The 25,819-nt window shown below is 43.0% G+C and overlaps 2 protein-coding genes across 3 annotated transcripts in view; one reads left to right on the top strand and one right to left on the bottom strand.

Annotated features, from left to right (window-relative positions):
- SGCZ (sarcoglycan zeta) overlaps positions 1-2,890 on the bottom strand; it is a 982,319-nt gene extending 979,429 nt beyond the window's left edge. For both annotated transcript variants that reach the window (XM_075860071.1, XM_075860061.1), the window contains exon 1: positions 1,661-2,890. The gene's annotated coding sequence lies outside the window, so the exon portion shown is untranslated. The remainder of the gene's footprint in view (positions 1-1,660) is intronic.
- Positions 2,517-25,819, top strand: part of TUSC3 (tumor suppressor candidate 3) — a 716,299-nt gene continuing 692,996 nt past the window's right edge. The window contains exon 1 of the mRNA XM_075860043.1: positions 2,517-3,008. The gene's annotated coding sequence lies outside the window, so the exon portion shown is untranslated. The remainder of the gene's footprint in view (positions 3,009-25,819) is intronic.

Genomic DNA, 25,819 nt, shown 5'->3' on the forward strand with positions numbered 1-25,819 from the left:
TAGTACCTAAATACAGGTAAACTCGAAGCAGCATATATCTGCATGTCACGTCTTCTGTCCACAAGGAGATATGGAATACATGAGAAAAGCACACTCAGATAATTTGATTGACCCAGTTCATCTAGAAAATGACCCTTGACACGACTCTTGACGTCTTCACATACTCATATACAGTGTACAATGATTTGCTATACTGCTAGCATATAGAATATATTATTACCCAAGGCAGCCTATTCAGCTATGAACACTTTCCTGTAGATTCAGAGAGATATTTTAGAGTGGAATATCTACAATAGATGTTGGTGTATTTATTCATCAATCATATACTTGCTTAGAAACATTAATGTATTTTAAGGCATTGCTCCAGAAGACATGTGGATGTTTCCATTATTGCAATCTCATACTACAATATATCACCCAGAATCATTTCATTACCAAGTCAAGTGCATGTGGTCATCGGTGATGGATGGAATGTAAATAAAAAGCAGGAAAAAGAGCGCTAACTAAATGATACTCAGTAACAGATAAGGCAATGTGAAGTTCAAAAGCATCTGTCTATACCAGAGCAGGACTTTGTTGTGCATCATAAATCACTGGTAATGGTAGATCATGTATGGAGTGCGGTACCCATATAAAGCACCCTGTGTTATCCTACTTTGTGAATGCTATTATTTTTTTTACACTTGGAGGGTTAAATAATAAGAAAGAGCATTAGGAACAATTAGGGGAATGTGTAACTAATGGGAATAAGCACTCAAGACCCTAAATGCTTACCTATCAAATAAATCCAAAACCCCGGGCTGTGGAGGTCCCTGTGTACACATTACACTGCCCATAACAGCAGTTATTGTATGCATACAAATAAATATTTACAGGGCTAATAATATATGGCTTTGAATAAAGTAGCCTCATCATTTAGCTGTCACATGTGACATGAGTGATTAAATAGATGGCCATAACCAGCACTCCATTAAAGCTGCCTTACAACTATATGTGACAACATCCATCATATGATACAGAACAGACTCATCTCCCTGTATCACTACAGTGACTCCCTTATGAATTGAAGGATTTATTAAAACATAACATGTGCCCATTGTCTGCACAACTGTTCAGAATCCAAGCTAGAAGTAGAAGTTTCAATGCATGACTGTAGAAAAATTGTGTATATATATATATATATATATATATATATATATATATATCACACACATGTATCATGTACTCATAATATTTATAATACTCTGTAAAGGGAGATAGGAGTTATTCAAAATAGATATATAACTGTTGTAGATATAATCCAAGTGCAATACAATATTGGCCAGGCATTGAAGCCTGCCTAGTGATAAACCTGATAAACAGCAGTACTGCCAGGGAAAGGATTCATTTTGGATATCCAATGGATTATATATATATATATATATATATATATATATATATATATATATATATAGGATTGCAGTATTTTATTTGATTCAGTATCTGTATGATGCGTACGCAAGACCTGGCATAGAGAGGCAATCCGGATTCCTTGACAATGTGGAAGAAAGTTCTACCCTGTGATGCCCTCATTCCCTTTCCACACATCTTAGTTCTGCCACCATTAGTTCTAATTCTATAGGTGCACATTGCGGCTTTGCTTCTTATTGACAGTTCCTACCTGCTTTTCCTGGGGACTTTATCCGTGCATCAGGAAAGTTGGACACAATCTAGACTCAGAAAGTGATCCTGGTCCTCCAGATCCTGGCTGTGATCTCTCTCATTATCTCCTTATGGGCCAGGAGTATTGATGATCTCTTCCACCATAAACCAATTCAGTCTTCTGCTGGTTTGCAGTGACTGCTCAGCGACAGGTGATCCTGGGCAGACACTGACCCCTGGGATGTATGTGGGTGATAAATAGCGATGCTCTGCACGATGTGACTATTTCTATCCTTTCTGCTACAAAGCAGAGAATTGCTGCATCCTAAGAAGCTGCTTCCTTGGACACCATGCGGCAGAATGCAAAGAAATGTGTTCAAACTAGAGAGCTGGAGATGTCATAAACCATTCCTTGGCCATGCCAGCTCAATAAGCATCCGAAATGAATGATGATCAATTGCAGAACAGCAGCGCTTTCTCCTAACAGTTGGCTGGAATGATCCCCAGCAGATGACACTTTCAGGTGCCCCCCTCCAACACATGCAGCAGTCTCCAAAATAAAGGGGGTTTTCTTCTCTGGAAGGTGTTATGCCAAGACAGAGCAGGGGGTAGAAGGTGGCTCTTCCCAAGATGAGAGAGGGACAGAGATTTTCTCTTCTTGCTGGTGCTGTGTTACTGTCCTTCACCAGCAGGTGACTGACTTCACTACTCTCTTCTCTGGGCCAGCACTGAAGGGATTTCTCTTCTCTGTCAAAAGCAATGCTGCTTCCTTTCCCATGCCTCCTGGGTCCTAGTGCTGCCTTTCTTTTTTCAGCTCCACATTAGCTGTCAGTGACAATTCTGCAAGTTGGCTGCTGTTCTGGGGATGTGTACTCTTCCTGCTGTCCAAGAGACACCACGAGCTCAAAGCAAGCGCTGACAATGACTATGCTGCAAGCGCTGACAATGACTATGCTGCATGCGTTTAAATGCATGCGTTATACAGAGCATCGATGTATTGCTGCATTACAAGACTGTTCTATAGAGAAGACAAGCAGATTCCTTCCCCCAGCCTGCATGTAAAGAGTTGCCAGCAGAAGTGGATTCATAAGCAGTCCTATACTGACTCCCACCTCCTCCACTGCAATACAGCACAGTGATCCAATCCAGGGAGAAGCACAGACAATATTTCAATGATTTACAAGCGAGAGTAAGATAACAGAGTTATCAAAGTTATCTCTCTGCTTCCTTCCCTCTGCTGTCTCTGCTCCTGGAGTCTGTGTGCTGGATCAAAGGGGGAGGGGGGCTTTACTTGCTGATGAGGAGGGTGGAATCACAGCATGTAGCAGCCTTAACCACTTCACAGCTGAGCTCACTGCACAAGCCAGGTCTGTTTCCAGATTTTTTCATTACTATTGATGTGAGGATTTATGCAGTATCTATCCCTGCATTTATATATATATTTATTATTATTATTATTATTTTTAAGTATCATTTATTTATTTATTTACTTATTTATTTTAGAAGAGGAAGGGAAGTTTATGTTAACCATTGATTAGCATGAAACTCTTCTCAAAGACATTCTTAAGAAATTGGGGCAATTGCCATTCCTTAAAATCCTTATCTTAGAAACTGCTGCAGAGTCTCTTTGAGAGGAAGAGAGACAAGCAATCTATGTCTCACAGTAACTGGCTTTAAACTCCTTTTTCTATTTTCAAAGCTTTATACAGCGGGTCATGTGCGCTCTAGTACATGGCTGAAAGTATGGAATTCTAGTGTAGTGTGCTCCATATTAGCCAACATGGCACACACCTGAGGGAGAATATGGCACAGCTACTGGATACACATACCAATGCCAGCTACTCAACACACACATGGGCCCATGGAGCGACATACAGTTCTTAAATATATGTAAAATATGAAAGTAATTCATATGCTCATATATATGATAAAATCACCAGTGGCAGCCAAAATGTCATCTGGAGTAGTCTGGGGCAAGCGGCTAGGCAAAAGAAGTTGCCGACATCTGACTGACTCTCTGCCGCACCTGTGCAGCTCGCACCTGACCTCACTGTCTGACTCTTCCCCCTTTCCTATGTTACAAATGACAGATATAGTACACTAGCGCACTCAACTAGTATACAGGATTGTTAAAGAAAGGTTTCCAAGCTTGTTGGTTCCCAAGACAAAATGTGTCTCACATTATACAGACAGACAAAAAATGGATAGAGGAAGCACTTCCAAAGAGTATCCGCTTTTTATTCACTTGTGCGACGTTTCAGTCCAATAGGACCTTTCTCAAGCATAAAACACACATCAAGTATATAAAGACTCAGAGTCAAATGTTAATCAAACAGTGATCAAGACAACAGACAGTATAAATCTAACGGCATACTTTAAAAGATTCAATCTAAAGACACAAGCATTAAATAGAGGTGATAATGCATACATATATAAAAATGGTTAAGGGTCTGGTATAGCAATAGGCAGTTCAAATCTCAAAAGTGTATTTAATGATATAATAACTCACAGAGTTGTGTGTAATAAAATGATTGCAGATTATCATCTTCAGAAACCGGATGGACAAGCTCCTCATGGATTCCGGCGTCCATGTGTGCATACTGCACATGTCACACGTGTGGGGGGAGTAAAATCACAGATACAATACATCGCAAAATCACGCGAGATTGTGTGCAATAATTCCCGTGCATGCGCAGTAGGTCACTCACCGCACGGCGGCCATCTTGGCAAATTATACTAGATGTATTCCGCGCATGCGCAGTGAATAACTCACTGTGCGGCGGCCATCTTTGAAGATGGAAAAAGATCGATCTGAAAGAGAAAGATCTTAAAGTTTACTGCGGGGCAAAACGTTACCGGATTAGCAAAGAATCAACATTACCAGGGAAAATTATCTTGAAGGGGATGACCTAAAAAAGGTTCCACTATTGCTGCAGAAAATGTTCGGAAGGGGATCAATATGTGCAACTATAATCCTAATATGAGATCAGGATACATACTTTGATGTGTAGACATCCAAAGCAGTGCAACATTAAAAGTGGAAAAAAATAGAGAAAAACTTTTTATGGTATCCTTATCCATTTATTCCTACAAACAATTACAACATAATTGATAATATTCCCAAAGAGATATATGATGTTGAGGTCATGCTAATATTAACCCCTTAGTGACCACTAATACGCCTTTTTACGTCGGTCACTAATGGGCTTTAGGCTAGGCTGACGCCTTTTCACGTCAGCCTAGTCTAAGTCCTGCACGGGTCTCCCGTGCAGGCAGGAGCCGGGGCTCTGCTGTCTGATGACAGCTGAGCTCCTGCTCCAACGCCCGCGATCGAAGTTTACTTCGATCGCGGCCGTTTAACCCGTTAAATGCCGCCGTCAATAGCGACCACGGCATTTAACTTTGTTTACAGAGGGAGTGCGCTCCCTCTGTCACCCATCGGCGGCCCACGAATGCAATCGCGGGTCTCCGATGGGCTGTCATGGCAGCCGGGGGCCTGATAAAAGCCCCCAGGTCTGCCCTGGACATATGCCTGTTAGGACGCGCCGGAGGCACGTCCTAACAGGTTGCCTGTCAGATTTACACTGACAGGCAATAATGCTCTGGTATACGAAGTATACCAGAGCATTATAGCAGCGATCGGAATATCGCACAGTAAAGTCCCCTAGTGGGACTAATAAAATCAGTCATCAAAGTGAAATAAAAATTATTAATAAAAAGTACAGTAAAAAAATATATAAAACCATTTTTTTCCATAAAGTACACATATGTGGTATCGCCGCGACCGTAATGACTCCATTAATAAAGTTAATATGTAATTTAAACTGCAAAGTGAAGACCGTAAAAAAAAAAACGCAAAACACCATGGCGAAATTGCAATTTTTTTCCATTGCCCCCCAAAAAAGTCATAATAAAAATGAATCAATAAGTCCCATGCACCCCAAAACAGTACCATTCAAAACTACGTCTTGTCCCGCAGAAAACAAGCCCAAAAAATCACTACATTGATGGAAAAATAAAAAAATTACGCCTCTTGGAAAGCGACGATGCAAAAGCAAATAATTTTAGTTCAAAAGTGTTTTTATTGTGCAAAAGTCGTAAAACATAAAAAAAATCCACATATGTGGTATCGCCGTAATCGTACCGACCCATAGAATAAAGGTAACATGTTATTTACGTCGCATAGTGAACGGCGTCAATTTAAAAAGGCATAGAACAATGGCGGAATTTCAGGTTTTTTTTATAATCCCCCCCAAAAAGGTTAATAAAAGTTAATATAAAAATTATATGTACCCAAAAATGGTGCTATTAAAAAGCACAACTAATCCCGCAAAAAATAAGTCCTCATACAGCTATGTAGACGAAAAAATAAAAAAGTTATAGCTCTTTGAATGCGACTATAGAAAAACAAATAAAATAGCTTGGTCATTAGGGCCTAAAATGGGCTGGTCACTAAGGGGTTAACCAATGTCTCCTAATAGACTACCCCCATAACAAGAGAGCCAAATGTCAATATCTGACAATATACATTTAGTAAAGGATGCCATGGATGTGAACTACTAGAGCAGCTATATAGGGACTACGAAAGACAGAGGAGATAATCCAATCCGCAAGCAGAATCTGCAAATGACAAAAATTAGAGATATATAAATATGAAAAAATATTATACATTGCAGTAAACGTATCGTCGTTGTACGTGTGTTCAGATTCATATACAAAAATCTACAACATGTGAAGACCACACAAGGCACATCAAGGGAACAGAAAATCACAATCTATGTATCCATCAATTGATGACAGCACCGACCTTGAAGTCAACATTAAGCCCTTGTGGATATAGGGAATCTAATCTGTAGATCCACTCAAGCTCCCTACGTTTGAGTCTAGAGACTCTATCGCCACCCCACCGATGTATGGGTATGTGGTCAATGATCCAAAATCTCAGATCACTGACCACATGTCCCGCCAAGACAAAGTGTGCTAAAACCGGGAGATCAAGTTTTTTCGTTCTGATAGTGGATCTGTGTTTGTTTATACGTGCACGACTTTCCTGCGTGGTTTCCCCCACATATATCAGTTTACAGGGACACTGTAGTACATATATAACATGGGATGACGAACAGGTCAAAAAATGTTTGATGTGAAAGACCTTACCATTTATTGGATGTACAAACATGTTGCCCTTTTCCATGATGTTGCAATTAATGCAATTCAAGCATGGAAGACATCTCAATTTTTTGGGGGCCAGGGTTAACTGGTGCTTCGTTTGTAAAGACTCCACGTTCGCATGTACAAGTTGGTCCCTTAAATTCTTTTGACGCCTAAAGACCATAATTGGGGGGGCTACCAAATTCAGGGACAGCAACAGACAAATTCCTAAGGATGTATAGCTGATGTCAGAATACGTAGAGACAAACGCTACTCTATTTGAAGATATTTTGTTGCGTGATGTCAGTAACTGTTCCCTTGCGACAGTGTCCACCTTGTCCCTCTGTTTCTGTAGGAGGGCTAGTGGGTATCTATGCTGAGCGAATTTGTCGCTCATGTCATCTAAACACAGTGTAAGTTGTTGAGGTTCTGCTACAATACGTTTAACTCTTAACATTTGGCTAAAAGGTAAAGACTCCACCATCCGACGAGGATGTTGGCTGTCATATCGCAACAGACTGTTGCGATCTGTGGTCTTATGGTATAGATCAGTAACTAATTTGTCATACACCCTATATACAAGGGTGTCCAAGAAATGTAAACATGTAATCGAGAACTCCATCGTAAATTTGATATCCTCATCCATGGAGTCGAGGAACCCAAAAAACTCCTAAAGCTGTAACATAGGGCCAGTCCAGATAATGAACACATCATCTATGTATTGACACCACCTCAGTATATGACTGAAGTGGTGGGACACATAGACGCGGCGCTCCTCGAGGGCCGCCATGAACATGTTGGCGTATGTGGGAGTCACATTAGCGCCCACATTAGAGCTTTATTATGGATTCATCACCCGCAGTGTTTATGTACACGGACGATGATGTTGAGAGGATCATGCAGGGCATTTCTGGGGACGTATCCTTTCTCAGTGTTCCATCTGATCATGTGAAGAGGAAATGGGAGATGGAATTCAAGCCAGCTATCACCATATATCTACATCTAGTCAGCTTGGGGGAATATTTCAAGGTGGACCATATCCCCCGTGGTATGAGATCGAGTCTGACACCCAACTTGTTTCCAAACAATGCTGAATTCTGTCAGCGCTTTTGTCAGATATCCAATAAATATGCCTAAGACATCATATTGCTAACATTGAGTTTCTACAAATTGAACTGCGGAGTGTGAATGCCCGGATATATGATCTTGAGGAATCAATTACATCCCTGCTATCGATATAGAAATATAAGGATGGTGCCAAGGATTATTTTGGGAAATTCAGATTACATCTGGAAAATATCAAGCAACAAAAGTGGGTACGTGATGTTGAGGACTATATGGATGGTCGTGTCTACAATTGGCAGAAAGAACCCAACATTTTGAAAGGCGCCACGTATGGCAAAGGAGCAGCGGTGAACAAAAGACATCCGCAACCTACAGTGGGTGCCGCCACGGACATTTCTGATTCTTTTTTAGGGGGGACCATGGACGTACTAGGCGAGGAGGCTGCAAACACAGAAGGCGGTTTAAATCCAAGACCAGAGAGAACCAGACGACATTGGCAGTTGGCACGTGGCAAAGAAAGGAGAGTCAACTAGAGCAACTTGCGGTAAATATTTCCTCACATCCCTTATCCGATACCCAGCTAAAATTATTGAACAAGGGACTGACATTCTGTCCGGCTTCTAATATTGACTGGTTCCAATTGGAATTAGACCTCCATGCTTTTTTCGCAGGATAAGATTGAAAAAGTTTTTCTGTGATCATAGGAGAAAACAGCATCCTGTGAATTTGCTTTAGGCAAAGTGGGTCTTGTTAAAAATCAGGGTGGCAATCATATGTCTGTAAACCTATCATAGAAGCATTATCAAACAGAAGGTATATAGATTAAGGGAGGAATGTGGGGAAACATCGTTACTACATCCCAATTTGACCAGTGCAGAGTTGATTGCTCTCAGGGATTTATCTGGTAATGTGTCCCTGACGATCAAGCTAGCCGATAAAGGTGGAGCCTTGGTCGTCATCGACACATCGCTTTACCTTGATGAAATTTACAGTCAAGTCAATGATGTCAATGTTTATGAAAAGGTGTCTGCGGACCCTAAATTTAGGATCCAACGTAGGATTGCATACATGCTTCAAAATGCATTGGCTGTGGGGATCATAGACAATGATCTATTTGAGTTTCTTGTCGTGACACATCCTGTTACCCCCGTTAATTATTGTCTCTCTAAGATACACAAATGTCTACATAAACCACCGGGACACCCCATTGTATCAGGGAGGGACTCCATTTTCAATCCCATAGCAGTGTTTCTTGACATAACACTTAGGGGTTATGCCATTTCCGCAACATCTTAAATCCAGGACACTACCGACTTTATAGTGAAGTTATCACACATATCCCTGACTGGCGACATTATTTTGGCGTCTTTTGACGTCTGTAGTCTTTACACTTCCATCAACCATGATAGGGGACTTAGTGTAGTAAGGGAAGCCATAGGTGTGTCAGTGTATTCTGAAGTAGGCACACAATTTTTGACACACAGACATGTTGGTTTCTTGCTTTTCATGCATCCTCCCCTCCTATACCCCATCATCTAAACAAACTCGTAATCCACAGTACCCCAGATGGTAATAATGATCCCTCAGTGCTCGACACAATAAAAGTGCCCCTCAGTAACTGTGCCCCTTTGTATCCCCTGCAAATAGTGCTACACACAGCCCCCTGTAGATGGCACCACACAACCCGCGCCCTTGTATATAGTGCCATACAGCTAACCTTAGTAGATAGTGCCACACAGCCCCCCTTTAGTAGATAGTACCACACAGCCCCCTATTGTAGCTAGTGCCACATAGCCACCTTGTAGATAGTTCCACACAGCTCCCCTCTCCCCTTGTATATAGTGCCACACAGCCCCCACTTGTATATAGTACCACACAGCTCCCTCCTCTCCTTGTATATAGTGCCACACAGCTCACCTCTCCCCTTGTATATAGTGCCACACAGCTCCCGATCCTCTTGTATATAGTGCCACACAGCTCCCTCCTCTCCTTGTATATAGTGCCACACTGCTCCACTCCCCTTGTATATAGTGCAACACGGCCCCCCCTTGTATATAGTGCCACACAGCTCCCCCTCCCCTTGTATATAGTGCCACACAGCTCCCTCCTCTCCTTGTATATAGTGCCACATAGCTCACCTCTCACCTTGTATATAGTGCCACACAGCTCCCCATCCTCTTGGTAATGGTGCCACACAGTGCCTCCACTTGTATATAGTGTCATACAGCTCCCCCACCTGTATATAGTTCCACACAGCCCCCCTTGTATATAGTGCCAAACAGCTCCCCCTCCCCTTTTATATAGTGCCACACAGCCCCCCTTGTATATAATGCTAAACAGCAATCCGCCCTCCCCTTGTATATAGGGTCACAGAGCTCCCCCCTTGTATATAGTGCCACACAGCTCACCCTCTCCTTGTAAATAGTGCCACACAGCACCCGCCTCCCCATGCATATAGTACCACACAGCCCCCCCCCCAAAAAAAACCATTGTGCTTACCTTGCCCCTTTCATGTGATGAACAAAGCACTGCACACCCTCTGGGCGGGAGGCTTGCGCGGGCCAGCGTGATGCAGTGACGTTATCACGCTGGCCCGCGCAGGGAGTCTTCCCAGCACCTTATAGCCTGCAAGCCTAACACGGCCTGTAGCCTATAGCCTATAGTATTCAATTGTATCTTCGTCATGAGGACGCAGATACAGTTGAATGTGGCTGCCAAAAGCATCGGGGCCCCCTCTGGTGTTAGCGACGCCACCGGGCATGAGGGGCCCCATTCCGCCCGGCACATAAATGGTAAGAGCCGGGCTGCACAGGCCTCATAGCAGCAGCAATAGCTGCTATAGTGGGCAGGGGGCCCTAAGAGGATGGGAGCCCTGAGGAATTGCCCAGTTTGCCCCCCCCCTAATGCCGGCCCTGGCTAAAGGTGATTGACAGAGGAAGGGGGCTCCTTGTCAGTCCTTTGGCAACCTTGCAACGCGATTTCTGTTATTGAACCATGGCCGTGCTCTATCCACCCGTCCCATCAGACATAAAAAACACATACTCACCTCAACGCTTCTCTTCTCTCCTCCGACCCCCTTATCACTTCATCACTGCTCATACAAGGTCCTAATGCTGCCCAGTGCCATCACGTTGTATGGGCTGCGTGGTGTGATGAGGAGATTTGGAGGGGGAAAAGGAGCGGAGAGGGGAGTATCAATTTTTTTTTTTTACTTTCATTTTTTTATTTCATTTTTAATGTCCAATGGGGGGCAGGAGTAGTAAAATCGGGGAGGGGCAATGTACGAAGCCCAGAGTGGCCCTCTACCTTGCTTGCCCCTTTCCCAGCTGGCATAGATTTCCACTATAATCTAAGCCAGTTTTCTGGCATAAATTATAAAAAATTTGTCAACCCTCAGTGACTACATCCCCTTTCCCTGAGGCCACAGCCACTTCCCACAAGACTGGCGAGGGTGGCAGAAAAAACAAAAGTCGCAATTTGCATCGGTATGTACGCTAGTAGAAATATTGATAAATTACCCTCCTAGCATTTGTCTAAACCAGATTAATCTCTCAGACTGCAAGATAGTGAAGCATGATTTATAACTCGCGGGGACAAGTTGCCACTGCTCCTGAGCCAAGTGGTGGTGTACCTTACATCATTTTATATGACGCTTGCAATTGCAATAGAAAACCCAATCCATGAAGCTCATGTAGGACAATGTATCTGCTGATGTTTGGAACTTGGTAATGAATGTTGCCCTTTAGGACAGGCACTATGCAAGTCAATACTCGATATTCCTGTTTTGCCCTACTGCTTTGCAGCTGAGCTCTTGGAGCACTTGTAGTTCTCAGCAGAGCCGCCATCAGGGCAGTACTAGGGGTACTCCTGTCAGGGGCCCGGACTAAATAGAACTGCAAGGGGGCCCGCCAGCAGCTGCTACAATCTCTCCACCCGCCCGGAAAAATAGCCCCCAGAAATGGGGCCCGTTCTTTTCACCAAAGTAAAGTCTGTGGCCGCTGAGGTCGCGGGCGCCGCCCCCGTTGTAGATGCTGCTGTCCGTCACCTCTCGTCCACCTGCTCGTCATGGGGTCCCGGCCGCCAAACACCGCCCCCCCAGCTCTACCCCGCTCCACCCCACTGGTAAATTTCAAAGCGTACAGTAAGCCCGCCCACCCCGTGGTCCAACCTGCCCACCCCAGGTCAGCCCCCTTGTCCGCCCCTTCTTCTACTGACCTCATCCACATCACTGTAATAGCGCAGCTGTATGAGGAGTCAAGTAATAACATGGCGGCGGGCATTCTCTGATTCCTTCCATTTTCTGACTGGAGCCCAGAGGACTGGACCTGGCTGGGAGACATGGATTCATTGCTGGGAGCCAGGACAAGGACTTTTCTGTGTATTTTGCAGCGCTTTTCGCCTGCGGCCATTGAGGACCTCAGGCAACAAAAACGCAGCAACATGAACAACGCTTTTTATGGTTCCCATTGATTTCAATGGGCGGTCAGAGGCGGAACCGTGGCAAGAAAGAACATCCTGCTTTTTTCCCCTGCGAGCGGCTAAAAACCGCTCTGGAAAAAAACGCCTCCGCCTCCAACTGAAATCAATGAGAGGCTGTTTCGGACATTTATTGGAGCTGATTACGATGCGGTTTCCGCATCAAAATCAGCGCAAAAAAAACTCTGTGTGAATTGGGCCTTATTATTAGAGTAGGAACACTCTAGTCGTGAACACTGCAAATTTTATGCAACTATTTTCATTGCGGAAAATCTGCAGTGTATTACAGTAGAAGCCGTATGGATGAGATTTAAACAAATCTCATCCGCACATAGCAGAAAAAAACAAAAACTTCATAAATCGACCTGGGATTGGGTTTTTAAAGCCGCAGCATGTCAATTTATGCTGCGGAATCGTTGCTCCTGTGTACTATGTGTTGCGACTTTTGCAGCAATAATCACAAATTAGAAAAAAAAAGGTATTTTTTTTATTTTCAATTTAAAAAATGTTTTTACTTACCCCGTCCATAGTCTAGGTGACGCGTCTCTCTCTTCTGAGCACAGCCTGGCATCCTGGGATGATGCTGTCGTCCATGTGACCTATTTGGTGCGGTTTTTCTGGCGTAATTCCCTGTGGCTACGAGGGCGGTGTGTAGTTTTACGTAGCGTATCCGTCTACTGTGTTCCTACCCTTTTGATGCTCTCCTGAAGCTGCTGTCTGTCTCTAAATAGGCAGTTCCTTCAGTAAAATTTGTAATTGGAATTATTTTTTTTTTTGTTTTTTTAGATGTCTTTTTTACCCCTTACCTCTTTGTTAAACATATTAAAATAAAGTGGGGCAAAATGACCAGCTTTAAAAAATACAAAACTTTTGTGTTAGGCCTTTTTCACATCTGCATTAGAGGCTCCATTAGGGGCCTCCGTCGCAGATCCGGCCAAGAATATCGGATACAATAGTGCAGCATGCTGCCCTATTGTTTTTGTTAAAACCACGGACACCCCAACGGAAACCTGACAAAACCCATTAAAGTCAATGGGTTTTGTTGGCAGCCGGTGTTATTCGTTGTGCAACGGAACCAGCGCTTCTTATTTTTTGGTTGTTCTGCTCCTCTGAAGGAGAAGAATAACAGACAGCTGAATGCAAGTCTGAACCCAGCCTTACATGTTGGGCATTTTGAGTAAAATAATACTTCTCATGCAGGAGGAGCTTGTACAGAGCAGCAGTTAAGCATGTTCCTGCTACTCCATTCAATGTCTATGAGAATTACACTGTACTCGGCTGTTTCCGTCATTCCCATACACTTTGAATGAAGTGGCAGCGCGCATGTCTGACCGCCGCTCGATTTAATGTCCTCCTCGCTGCGGGGGGTGGGCCCAGACAATTTGGCTGTATAGGGCCCTGAAATTCCTGATGGCAGCCCTGGTTATCAGTAAACACTCGTAGGGCAGAACATTGATGAACTGACCTGCTGGAATGGTGGCAATAGCACAACCCATTGTACTTTTAAACCACATTCATATGATGTGTAATATGTTCAGATTTGACACAGATTTTCCTGCGGCAAATACACAGCATTAGGCCTGATTTACACGAGTATATGCGTTTTGCGCACGCAAAAAACACGGCGTTTTGCGTGCGCAAAATGCACTTAATAGCTGAGTGTGTCATCAGCCATCATTATGACACTCCGTTTGGATGTTTGCAAACAGAAAAGCACGTGGTGCTTTTCTGTTTACATTCAGAGTTTGACAGCTGTTGCGCGAATCACGCAGTTCGCACAGTGCTTCCGTGTGGCATGCATGGTTTTCACGCACCCATTGACTTCAATGGGTGCGTGATGCGCGAAAAATGCTGAAATATAGAACATGTTGTGAGTTTTACGCAGCGCACTCACGCTGCGCAAAACCCACGGACTGTCTGCACTGCCCCATAGAGTTATATAGGTGCGTACGACACGCGTGAAAAGCACGCGCGTCGCACGCGCGTATATTACGCTCGTGTAAATGATGCCTAATACAGTATCATCAAAGTAAATGAGAGATCAAATAATCTCATGTACTCTTGCGTTATTGTCTCTGAATTGCGACAAGTTTATAAAAATCACGCACTAAAATCCGCAGCCTAAAATCTGCACCTGTTTCCACATCCAAATTTTAAATCCGTACCTAAAAACGCACAAAAAAACTGCATTGTATTGTTAACTGCGAATTTTACCTTCGGAATTACCTGCGTTTATCTGCCGTTTTGAAGCAGATTTTCCGCATCAAATTCCGAAACGTGTACATATAGCCTTAATATTTGTCTGTGGAGATTGCTTGGATATCTGCTTGATTTTTATGCACCTGTATGACCAAGATGACCATTCATAAGAAGAGGTGTTCCCCATTAGCGTAACTACCGCTGTAGCAGCCATAGCAGCAGCTACATATTAAAGAGTTGTAATTCCTAAACCCTTCCTCAAATTAGGATGTGAATACCCTCAAATTAAAGCTGAGAGTCTGCACTTTAAGCCCATATTGATTATATAACTGTATATTCAAATCTTCTGTCCAAATAGTTGTGGACCTAACTATATATGTGTGTGTGTGTGTGTGTGTGTGTGTGTGTGTGTGTGTGTGTGTGTGGCTGGCGCATCGGCTTGTGAAAAGCTATAAAACTATTATGTATGTTTGTGAAAAACTATGGAACTACCATGTATGTATATATTTCATAGTAGTATAGTGCAGCACAATGAATCTCAACTGTTCAGATGGTGGTGAATGAACAGAACACCAGATGTCTAATAAAGAGATATGACAGTGTACTGCATAAGTTTAAGACAGGTGCTGAACGGACAGCGCCGCTCGTAACTGAAGAAATGTTAGTACACTGTAACTACCTCTAGGGGGTGCTAAAAGAACAGCACAACAGATGCCTACGCTAGAAGTTATATGTCAAACACTATAAGATACTACTCAAGTGAGAGGAAGGTGTTAGTTTAAAGTTAATAAAATATTATGTAGTACAGTATATATAATGTATGTTGGTGTATAATCTGCAATAAGAAACTACTCTAATATCGTATCCCCCTATGTATCAATCAACTCCGATATCAAATGCAACCTTATTAGCAGATATACATACGGTTACTCCTAAAGTTCATACCTTTGGGAAAATGTGTATCCATTTTAAGTATCCATAATGCCTCCTTGTTAAGTAATAACTTACGCCAGTCACCTCATCTTTTAGGTTTGAAGACCCTCTCCATTGCCCAAACATATAGAGACCTAGTGATGAACATCTAAAAAATGTCTAGCAGCGCCAAATTCATTATGTTTATGGGGATTGTGGATTTCGGCTATGTGTTCCCCAATACGTTTCTTTAGAGGTCTGATGGTACAGCCTATGTGTCACATTGGGTATGTGGACCCACTGGGCCGTACCGCCTTGAGGGTATGGCAGCTGGCCAACAGGTCACAGTCTACATTTCTTTCTTATAGTGTACCTTTGGTAGGTCAGACAGTAGCAAGACCGGCTCGGCTGGGACTAGGCAGCAGGCAGGTGCCAGGCATGGAACACAGCACAGCACGACTTCAGCTCAACACGGCACTTGACCAGGATAGCGCGGGATACAGGTTACAGGTAGCATGAACGGGAAACACTGGGAACTGGAAAACACTTAGGAGACCATTTGCATAGACAGACTAGGATAACGACAAGAAAGTTTAGGCATTGCAGGGAGGGGCACAGCCCTTCTTATAGCCCAGGGTGCTCTGGGAGCAATCAGATCAATCTCTTACACTATGTATTGTAATTTACACTCCCTACAATATATAGAAAAACCAACATGGGTAGTTTACATGGGTAGTTTTGCAGTTCATGAATGAAATGAACCAATTGAAAATTCTTGTCGTGTAGAGAAAGAATCAAAATCAGTCGTATTGTGTATAAGCGTACACAACCCATCATGTAACACCACATTTGTATGATCCCTTAATATCTGCCCAAGTGGGATTATGGTTGGATCTAGTTTTAGAGAAATCGCTTGGGGAGATGAAATTTCCCACGGTCAAAGAATTTCTAGCCAAAAAATTAGATCCCATACCTAAGATTTCCTTCAATAGAGGATCTTTATCCAAAACAGGCAAATCATTTTTTTTTACAATTCCGACTATCTGTTGATAGTTGGCACTAAAGGGAGTTGAAAAAAACAATTTGTTGTTGTGACTTCGGGCTAAGGAATGTGCAGATTTATCATTGTAGAGATATTCATGTCTACTTTTGGCATCAGTTATTTCCTTAACCCTATTGAGAATAGATGATGTATAACCTCTTGCTCGCAATCTATTACCTATAATGTTACATTCTTTTAGATAGCGTTGGTGTTCGATACAGCTTCTTTTAGCACAAATAAATTGTCCTATTGGCAAATTCCCAATGATGTGTTTGCGGTGTGCACTGGAAGCATGGAGAACAGAATTTGCCAATAGGACAATATGTTCATGCAAAAGAAGCTGTACCGAGTACCAACGCTTATTGCTATTGTTATTACTCAACAGGGAGGCTTTATGTATACTTAAAATGGATACACGTTTTACCAAAGGTATGAACTTTATAAATGACCTTATGTATATCTACTAATAAGGTTGCATTTCATATCGGAGTCGACTGATACATAGAGGGATACGATATTAGAGTAGTTTCTTATTGCCGATTATACACCAACATATATGATATATACTGCACTACATAATATTTGATTAACTTTTAACAAACTCCTTCCTCTCACTTGAGTAGTATCCTATAGTGTTTGATATATTACTCCTTGTGTAGGCATCTGTTGTGCTGTTCTTTCAGCACCCCCTAGATAGAGGTAGTTACAGTGTACTAACATATTTCTCCTGTAATATGCGAGCGGCGCTGTCCGTTCAGCACCTCTCTTAAACTTATACAGTACACTTTCATATCTCTTTGTTAGACGTCTTGCATGCTGTTCATTCAGCACCACCTGAACAGTTTGAAATTCATTGTGCTGTACTATCACATGGCACTATCGCTATTCATTTGGAATTTAAGTGATGCTAGATTTAAGTGATGCTAGATGCACCAGCTATATATATATCGCATATATCGCCTTGTGGTCCTCTTTCTTTTTTTTTTTATTTCTTTTTTTTCCTGGATACTTACCTTGTTGTTTTTGGCGATTTAATATCTGTTTGCGTTTATGTTTCATTATGCACAGTTCCTTATATTCTAACTTATTTAGGATTGTGTTTCCACTTGGCATCTGATGAGTTAACTATTTTGGTGAGTCATATGGGACCTCCTCCCACCTGGTTAAATTCTGAACCTTGACCTTTGGGAATGACTAAGAACCCTTTTGTTTCAAAACGCATAAGCGTCCTTCCTAGGAAAGTTTTATTTTGTTTTTAGAGTGATAAATTCAAGTTTTGGATTTTATTATATTGATTGCTGGATGTTACTTTTCCATACATTATCAATTAAAATTAAAAGGTTATTCCATTTTTAGAAAATAAAGCTTATTCATTGTATAATAAAAGGTAATGCACTTTTCCTATATACGTTCTGTATCAGTTCCTCATGCTTTTTAAGGTCTCTGCTTACTTTCATTTATTAGGAAACTTTATTCTTTACTTCCAGTGGATACAAAATCTGTCCTGGTCATGTAATGGACACACAGGTGCACAGCTCGTTACAGTTACAGTATGTATCATAAGTGTGTTTTCTAACGATCCCAGCACCTGTGCGTCCATCATACGACCATGGACAAAATTTTATCCACTAGAATTTAAAAAATGAAAGCTCCTATTGAATGACTGCAAGCAGAGATCTGGAAAAACATGAGAAATTGATACAGAATTATTATTGGAAAACTGTATAAATCAGTTATACTTTACTTACTGTATAGCATTGGCTGTAGAATATCTATTACAATACAAAAGCTGGGATAGAAATGTAAATACATATAAGAGATTTTTTTGTGAACAGTTGTTACCATTAGTCCATTCTAGATGTCCAGAATAGGGGGTATAATTACGCCATGTCTTACTTCTCACGCCATTTACATTTCTTTGTCAGAATTGTTCTCAGGTAGGCAAGAACCATGTGTGATCATGATTTCAGCACCATGGACAGCAACGTAATTGCTATCCTGACTCAGCTGCAGAACAGTAGAGCTGATTTCAATCTATTGACTTGTTCCCATGTAGATTGGCCAAAGTAATGTCATTGTTTTCTCTAGAAGTCCGGCATTGCAACAAAATGGTTAGCTTCTAAACAGTTTTTCTGTCACTTGTCATGTTTGGACTATTTCACCCCCCCCCCCCCACACGCCACCTCCTGTAAATATTTGCTAAAATTGCCGCATTCAGTTAATACTCGAATTATAAAGCTGTTTGTATTAAAGTCTAATGAACTGATTTTTATGTAATTCACCTTTAAATTCAATCTGTTTGGTATGTTTGCCTAATGTTTCAATTGATGAGTCATATGGAAAATATGTAACATAAGTCTAGATTTTTTAAGGTTTTTCATTCGAAATGCTGCAGCCGATCAATGTATCCTTAAGTTACGCCTGAAAGAAAAGAAAATAGAATAAAATGGAAATGAAAATAGAAAAAGGTGCAAGGTAACAAATCAACAAAACATTCGGCTGTCCATTATTATCAACTTATGATCAGCCCTGTGACGTACTATGAACCAGTCGGCACTACATGTGATAGCCGTATTGTGCCTCCATATGGCACCATATTACAAAGATTTTCTCACCTAGAACAATGCTCTGTATTACGACGTCCAATAAAAAAATTTCAATTTTTATTTTTTACACAGCAGTGCTTCTAGGTGAGAATACGATGCCTTAGGCATATATTTGAGGCAGAAAAATATGAGGCTGATTTCAAGAGCAAAGAGTCTCTGAATCCAATCATTTTTGGAGCTGATTTTCAATTTTTTTTTTGTTTTTGCAAGAGTATTTGAAAGCGTTTTTGAAGCGTATTTTGAGGCGTATTCTCCTCAAGCTTTTTGTATTGTTGATGGAAAATCAGCCTCAAAAATTCCTTATGAAGGGACATGTCATTTCTTTTTTAAGAGGCATATTTTTATGAGGCATTTTTGTAATTCAGCAGTGTAAAAATAAACTTCATATGAACTATGCAGTGTATTTTCCATTGAAGTAAATGGGAAACTGTTTGCATGTATATTTCAGGTGTACTCTACCAAGGGCACTGTGGCATTATCTACAGAGGACACTGTGGCATTATCTACAGAGGACACTGTGGCATTATCTACAGAGGACACTGTGGCATTATCTACAGAGGACACTGTGGCATTCTCTACAGAGGGCACTGTGGCATTATCTACAGAGGGAAATGTGACATTATCTACAGAGGGTACTGTGACATTATCTACAGAGGGCACTGTAGCATTATCTACAGAGGGCACTATGACATTATCTACAGAGGGCACTGTGGCATTATCTACAGAGGGCACTGTGGCATTATCTACAGAGGGCACTATGATATTATCTACAGAGGGCACTGTGGCATTATCTACAGAGGGAAATGTGGCATTATCTACAGAGGGCACTGTGACATTATCTACAGAGGGCACTGTGGCATTATATACAGAGGGCACTATGGCATTATCTACAGAGGGCACTGTGGCATTATCTACAGGGGGCACTGTGGCATTATCTACAGGGCGTGTGTGGCATTATCTACAGGGAGTGTGTGGCATTATCTACAGAAAGAAATGTGACATTATCTACAGAGGGCAATGTGATATTATCTACAGAGGGCACTGTAGCATTATCTACAGAGGGCACTGTGGCATTATCTACAGAGGGTACTGTGGCATTATCTACAGAGGGCACTGTGGCATTATCTACAGGGGGTGTGTGGCATTATCTACAGGGAGTGTGTGGCATTATCTACAAAGGGCAGTGTGGCATTATCTACAAATGAAATTCATCCATTTTTAAAACGGACAGCGAAACGGGTCAGATTTAGCCGTCAAAAACGGAAACACGGACACGGATCGGATGTGAAATGGATTTTAACAGCCCACACCCGGACCCTGTCATGTGAATAGAAACAAGAGCAATGCCGGCGTGGTGTGGGGTGGGTAGGAGATGCGGGGTGGGAATGGGTAGCTGTAAAGGCATCAAAAACTAGCTTCTCCCTGAAGTTAGACCTAGTGTTTGGCGCTTTTGCAGGTTCACAAGGCTGCTTCAAAGATCTGAGGTGAGTATTTTAATTATTTTAATTGTGCTATTGGATACATGTGTAATTGTTATGATAGTATTATGGATTGTATATCAATAAAAACATATTTTGCACTGCATGTGATGATACAATATGTCTACCGTATGTCCGTTTATACACTGCTTTGATACAACTATATTATGCACTTTGCACTCTTTCTATTTATACTATATGAATTGGTTTTTATTGATATAATTGGATTATGCAATTTTTTGTAACTTTTGTTTGAAATGGAGGTGTACATATACATACATATATATATATATATATATATATATATATATATATATATATATATATATATATATATATAGCCCAACACAACTTGTTCACAAAGTTTAAAAATTACTCCATGGTAGGGTCAAAACATTGCCGGTCCACTATGGGTGAATAAACGTAACATTTGGGATTGTCGCTGTCTCTTTGTCATATTTTTATCTATCTATCTATCTATCTATCTATCTATCTATCTATCTATCTATCTATCTATCTATCTATCTATCTATCTATCTATCTATCTATCTATCTATCTATCTATCATCTATCTATTTCCAAACGAATAGACAGCACTACACAAGACTCCAATTCAGTGAGAAAAGTTTTATTTACCCAAATGTCAGTGCAACGTTTCAGCCCACATAGGCCTTTCTCATGCATCTCATAGATATATGCAGGGCCGCCATCAGGAATTTCAGGGCCCCCTACAGCGAAATTTTCTGGGCCCCCCTACCGTGGCACCGCCTGTTAACGGTATTCCGTCCAGCACTATATCATGGTACCCAGGGCCGCCATCAGGGGGGGTATTAGGGGTACTGATGTGAGAGGCCCGGCCAAACCTAATTGAAAGGGGGGCCCGGCAAACTGCCGCGACTTGCCTTTGGTAGAAAAAAAACAGGCCCCTGCAATGGGGCCCGTTTTTTTCACCAAAAGAATGTCATGAGCTGCGGGCCCCCCTTTCAATTAGGTTTGGCCGGGCCTCTCACATCAGTACCCCTAATACCCCCCTGATATCGGCCCTGGGTGGCATGGGGGCCGTCAAACACCGCCGCCCGTGCGACCGATCGCGCGCACCCGCAAACTCCCGCGCATGCGCACCGGCGACCGCCTGGAACCGCGCACCTAATTTTGAGGCAGATTTTGACCTGCCCACACTATCTTGCCGCGTTTGTTGCCCGCGGCGATTGAGGACAGCAGACAGAAAACGCAGCGAAAAATGCATTTTCTGCCTCCCATTGATTTCGATGGGAGGCCAGAGGCGGAACCGCGGCAAGAAAGGACGTGCTGCTTTTTCTTTTTTCCGCGACTGGCTCCCATTGATTTCAGATTAAATCAATGGGAGGTGGTTTTGGAAGTTGTTTGGTGCTGATTCTGACGCAGTGTCCGAGTCAATATCAAGGCCCAAAAACTCTGTGAACTGGGCCTTATTGTTATTCAGACAAACGTGTAATACGTCCGTGCAACGTGCGGGATTTTCACGCGGCTCGCACGGACCTGTGTTACTCTATGGGGTCGTGCAGACTGTCAGTGATTTTCACGCAGCGTGTGTCCGTGTGTCCGCTGCGTAAAACTGACGACATGTCCGATATTTGTGCATTGTTCGCGCATCACGCACCCATTGAAGTCAATGGGTGCGTGAAAATCACGGCCAGCACTTCCGCAGCCGTATGAACTATGAATGAAAACAGAAAAGCACCACATGCTACAAGCATACAAACAGAGTGTCATAACACTAGGCATGAACACTGCAGATTTTATGCAACACATTTTATTGTAGAGAATCCGCAGCGTATTACAGTCGCAGCAGAGCTCCAGGAGCGACATCATAAGGGACACACTAGGCGGATATGCTGAGTAAAACTACACAGCTTATCCGCCCCGGTAGCCGCAGGGAATTCTGCAAGCAAAACCGCACCAAATAGTGGTGCAGGTTTCGGGAGGCATGTCCGCTGCGGGAATCCTGTAGGGGAAAAAAAGTTTAGACTTGCCCCGGCCGTAGTTTAAGTGACGCATCTCTCTCTTCTGAACGTAGCCCCACCTCCTGTAGACCATGTGACCGCTGCAGCAGTCACATGGGATGAAACGTCATGACAGGAGGCCGGGCTGCGCTAAGAATAGAGGATCGCGTCACCTAAACTACGGCCGGGGCAAGTCTAAACTTTATCAATTTAAAAAAGTACCTTTTTTTTCTTCTCTTTTGTGATTTTTGCGGCAGAACCACAGCATTTCCGCAACAGAGGAGCAGCGATTCCACGGAATAAATTGACACGCTGTGGCTTAAAAAGCCAAAAGTCACACTGCAGGTCCATTATTTTTGCAGCGTGCGGATGAGATTTGTTCAAATCTCATCCACTCTGCTGCGACTATAATACGCTGCGGATTCTCTACAATAAAATGTGTTGCATAAAATCCGCAGTGTTCATGCCTAGTGTGTTCCTACCCTAAGGCCAGATTTACACAATCGTGTGCTTTTTGCGCGCGCAAAAACGTGGCATTTTGCGCATGCAAAAGGTCCATAACAGCTCGGTGTGTCAGCAGCGTATGATGCGCGGCTGCGTGATTTTCGCGCAGCCGCCATCATTATGACACTCTGTTTGTATGTTTGTAGAAGGTGGTGCTTTTCTGTTTTCATTCATAGTTCATACGGCTGCGGAAGTGCTGGGCATGATTTTCACGCACCCATTGACTTCAATGGGTGCGTGATGCGCAAACAATGCACAAATATCGGACATGTCATGAGTTTTACGCAGTGGACACACGCTGCATGAAACGCATGGACAGTCTGCACGGCCCCATAGACTAACACAGGTCCGTGCGAGGCGCGTGAAAATCACGCGCGTTGCACGGATGTATTACACGTTCGTCTGAATAAGCCCTAACAATAAGGCCCAGTTCTCAGAGTTTTTGGGCCTTGATATTGACTCGGACACTGCGTCAGAATCAGCACCAAAAAACTTCCAAAACCGCCTCCCATTGATTTAATCTGAAATCAATGGGAGCCAGTCACGGAAAAAAGAAAAAGAAGCACGTCCTTTCTTGCCGCGGTTCCGCCTCTGACCTCCCATCGAAATCAATGGGGGGCAGAAAATGCATTTTTCGCTGCGTTTTTTGTCTGCTGTCCTCAATCGCCGCGGGCAAAAAACGCAGCAAAAAAACGCGGCAAGATAGTGTGGGCAGGTCAAAATCTGCCTCAAAATTCTTTAAGGAATTTTGAGGCAGATTTTTTTTTGCCTGCAAAATACTGTGTGAACAGGGCCATACATGATTAGCACTTGGAGATAATTTACTCACTGTGTCAGAAGAGCTGCTCCCACTCCAGTCCTCTTCCGGCGATGTCTTCCAGGCGAGGTCTTCGGTCCAGACATCCAGTCCTTCACCTCCAGCCAGGCTCCAGGTAAGTTTTGTCCATGTGTTTCCATGGGTGCGCCGCGCGGGCGATCGCGGGCGCGCCGCGCGCGGGGGTCGCGGGTGCGCGCGCGGGCGTTCGCGGGCGGTCGCGGGTGCGCGCACGCGCGGCCTCGAGTGCGGGCGTTCGTGGGTGCGCGCTCGCGAGTGCGCACGCGCCGGAGCTTCGTTGTGCGCGCGATCGGGTGCGCGGGCGGACTGTTTGACGGCCCCCCATGACGAGGGGAGGGGAGGGGGCCCGCAGCAGCAGCAGCTCACGACATTCTTTTGGTGAAAAAAACGGGCCCCATTGCAGGGGCCCGTTTTTTCCTACCAAAAGAATGTTGCGGCAGTTGCCGGGCCCCCCTTTCAATTAGGTTTGGCCGGGCCCCTCACACCAGTACCCCTAATACCCCCTGATGGCGGCCCTGCATATATGTGCTGCTCTTTTTCTACTTATATCTATATATACAGTGAAGAAAATAAGTATTTGATCCCTTGCTGATTTTGTAAGTTTGCCCAGTAAGTCATGAACAGTCTAGAATTTTTAGGCTAGGTTAATTTTACCAGTGAGAGATAGATTATATATAAAAAAAAAACAGAAAATCACATTGTTTTTTTTCTTTTAGTTAAACAGTTAGTGTATAAATGAATAAACATTGTTCTAATTTTTTTTATTTTTTTCACTAGTCAGGAAATATTATAAATTAGATTCTAATTTATAACATTTCCCAGTGCTGGTCACTAGATGGCGCAATTCCCAAAATTGCAGCATTGGCATGTGGTAAAGCAACCACATTGCTTTATGCTGCAAAATTTGAGAATACACACTCGATCTAGTGAGCTCACAGCATCCCCCCTCCCTTATCCTGGCTAGTGCCAGGAGAAAGGAGGGGATTGAACGGTCAAACCTCCTACACTGTGTGTCACCATTTTTTGAGCTAACACACAGTGTAGTAGGTTTACATACAGTAGTAATCACACACTAAAACACGTACATACACAGACCTAACTTAACTTCTCCTGCCGCCGCCGCTGCCTCCGGTCCGTCCGCTCCGTCTGCTCCCTCTGCTCCAAGTGCTTGCTTCAGAACAAGTCCGGAAGCCGCAACCAGAAGTAGTAATCTTACTGTCCAGCCGCGGCTTCTGGTTCACAAGAAAATGGCGCCGGACGTCGCTCGGCCGAAGACCTTCAATTGCGCATGCTCCGTTCCCACTCAGATGGCGTACAGCATAGTGGATGGAACGGGTCCCGTTCGCATTCACTATGGGGCTGTATGTGCCGTATTCCATGTCTGTATGTGTCGTTAATCGACACATACAGAGATGGAAAAAAAAATGGCAGCCCCCATAGAGAAGAAAAAGTAAAAAAATAAAAAAAAGTAAAACACAAACACACAAATAAATATTATTTTTTTTACTAAAATACTAAAAGCAAATTGATATCAAAATTTTTTTTTCCGCGACACTCGTTCTTTAATACTTGGTGGCAAAACCCTTGTTGGCAAGCACAGCAGTCAGACGTTTTTGTAGTTGATGATGAGGTTTGCACACAAATTAGATGGAATTTTGGCCCACTCCTCTTTGCAGATCATCTGTAAATCATTAAGATTTCGAGGCTGTCGCTTGGCAACTCGGATCTTCAGCTCCCTCCATAAGTTTTCGATGGGATTAAGGTCTGGAGACTGGTTAGGCCACTCCATGACCTTAATGTGCTTCTTTTTGAGCCACTCCTTTGTTGCCTTGGCTGTATGTTTCGGGTCATTGTCGTGCTGGAAGACCCAGCCACGAGCCATTTCCTGGTGGAGGGAAGGAGGTTGTCACTCAGGATTTGATGGTACATGG

Source organism: Rhinoderma darwinii, chromosome 1, assembly GCF_050947455.1.
Source record: "Rhinoderma darwinii isolate aRhiDar2 chromosome 1, aRhiDar2.hap1, whole genome shotgun sequence".
Classification (NCBI taxonomy): Eukaryota; Metazoa; Chordata; class Amphibia; order Anura; family Rhinodermatidae; genus Rhinoderma; species Rhinoderma darwinii.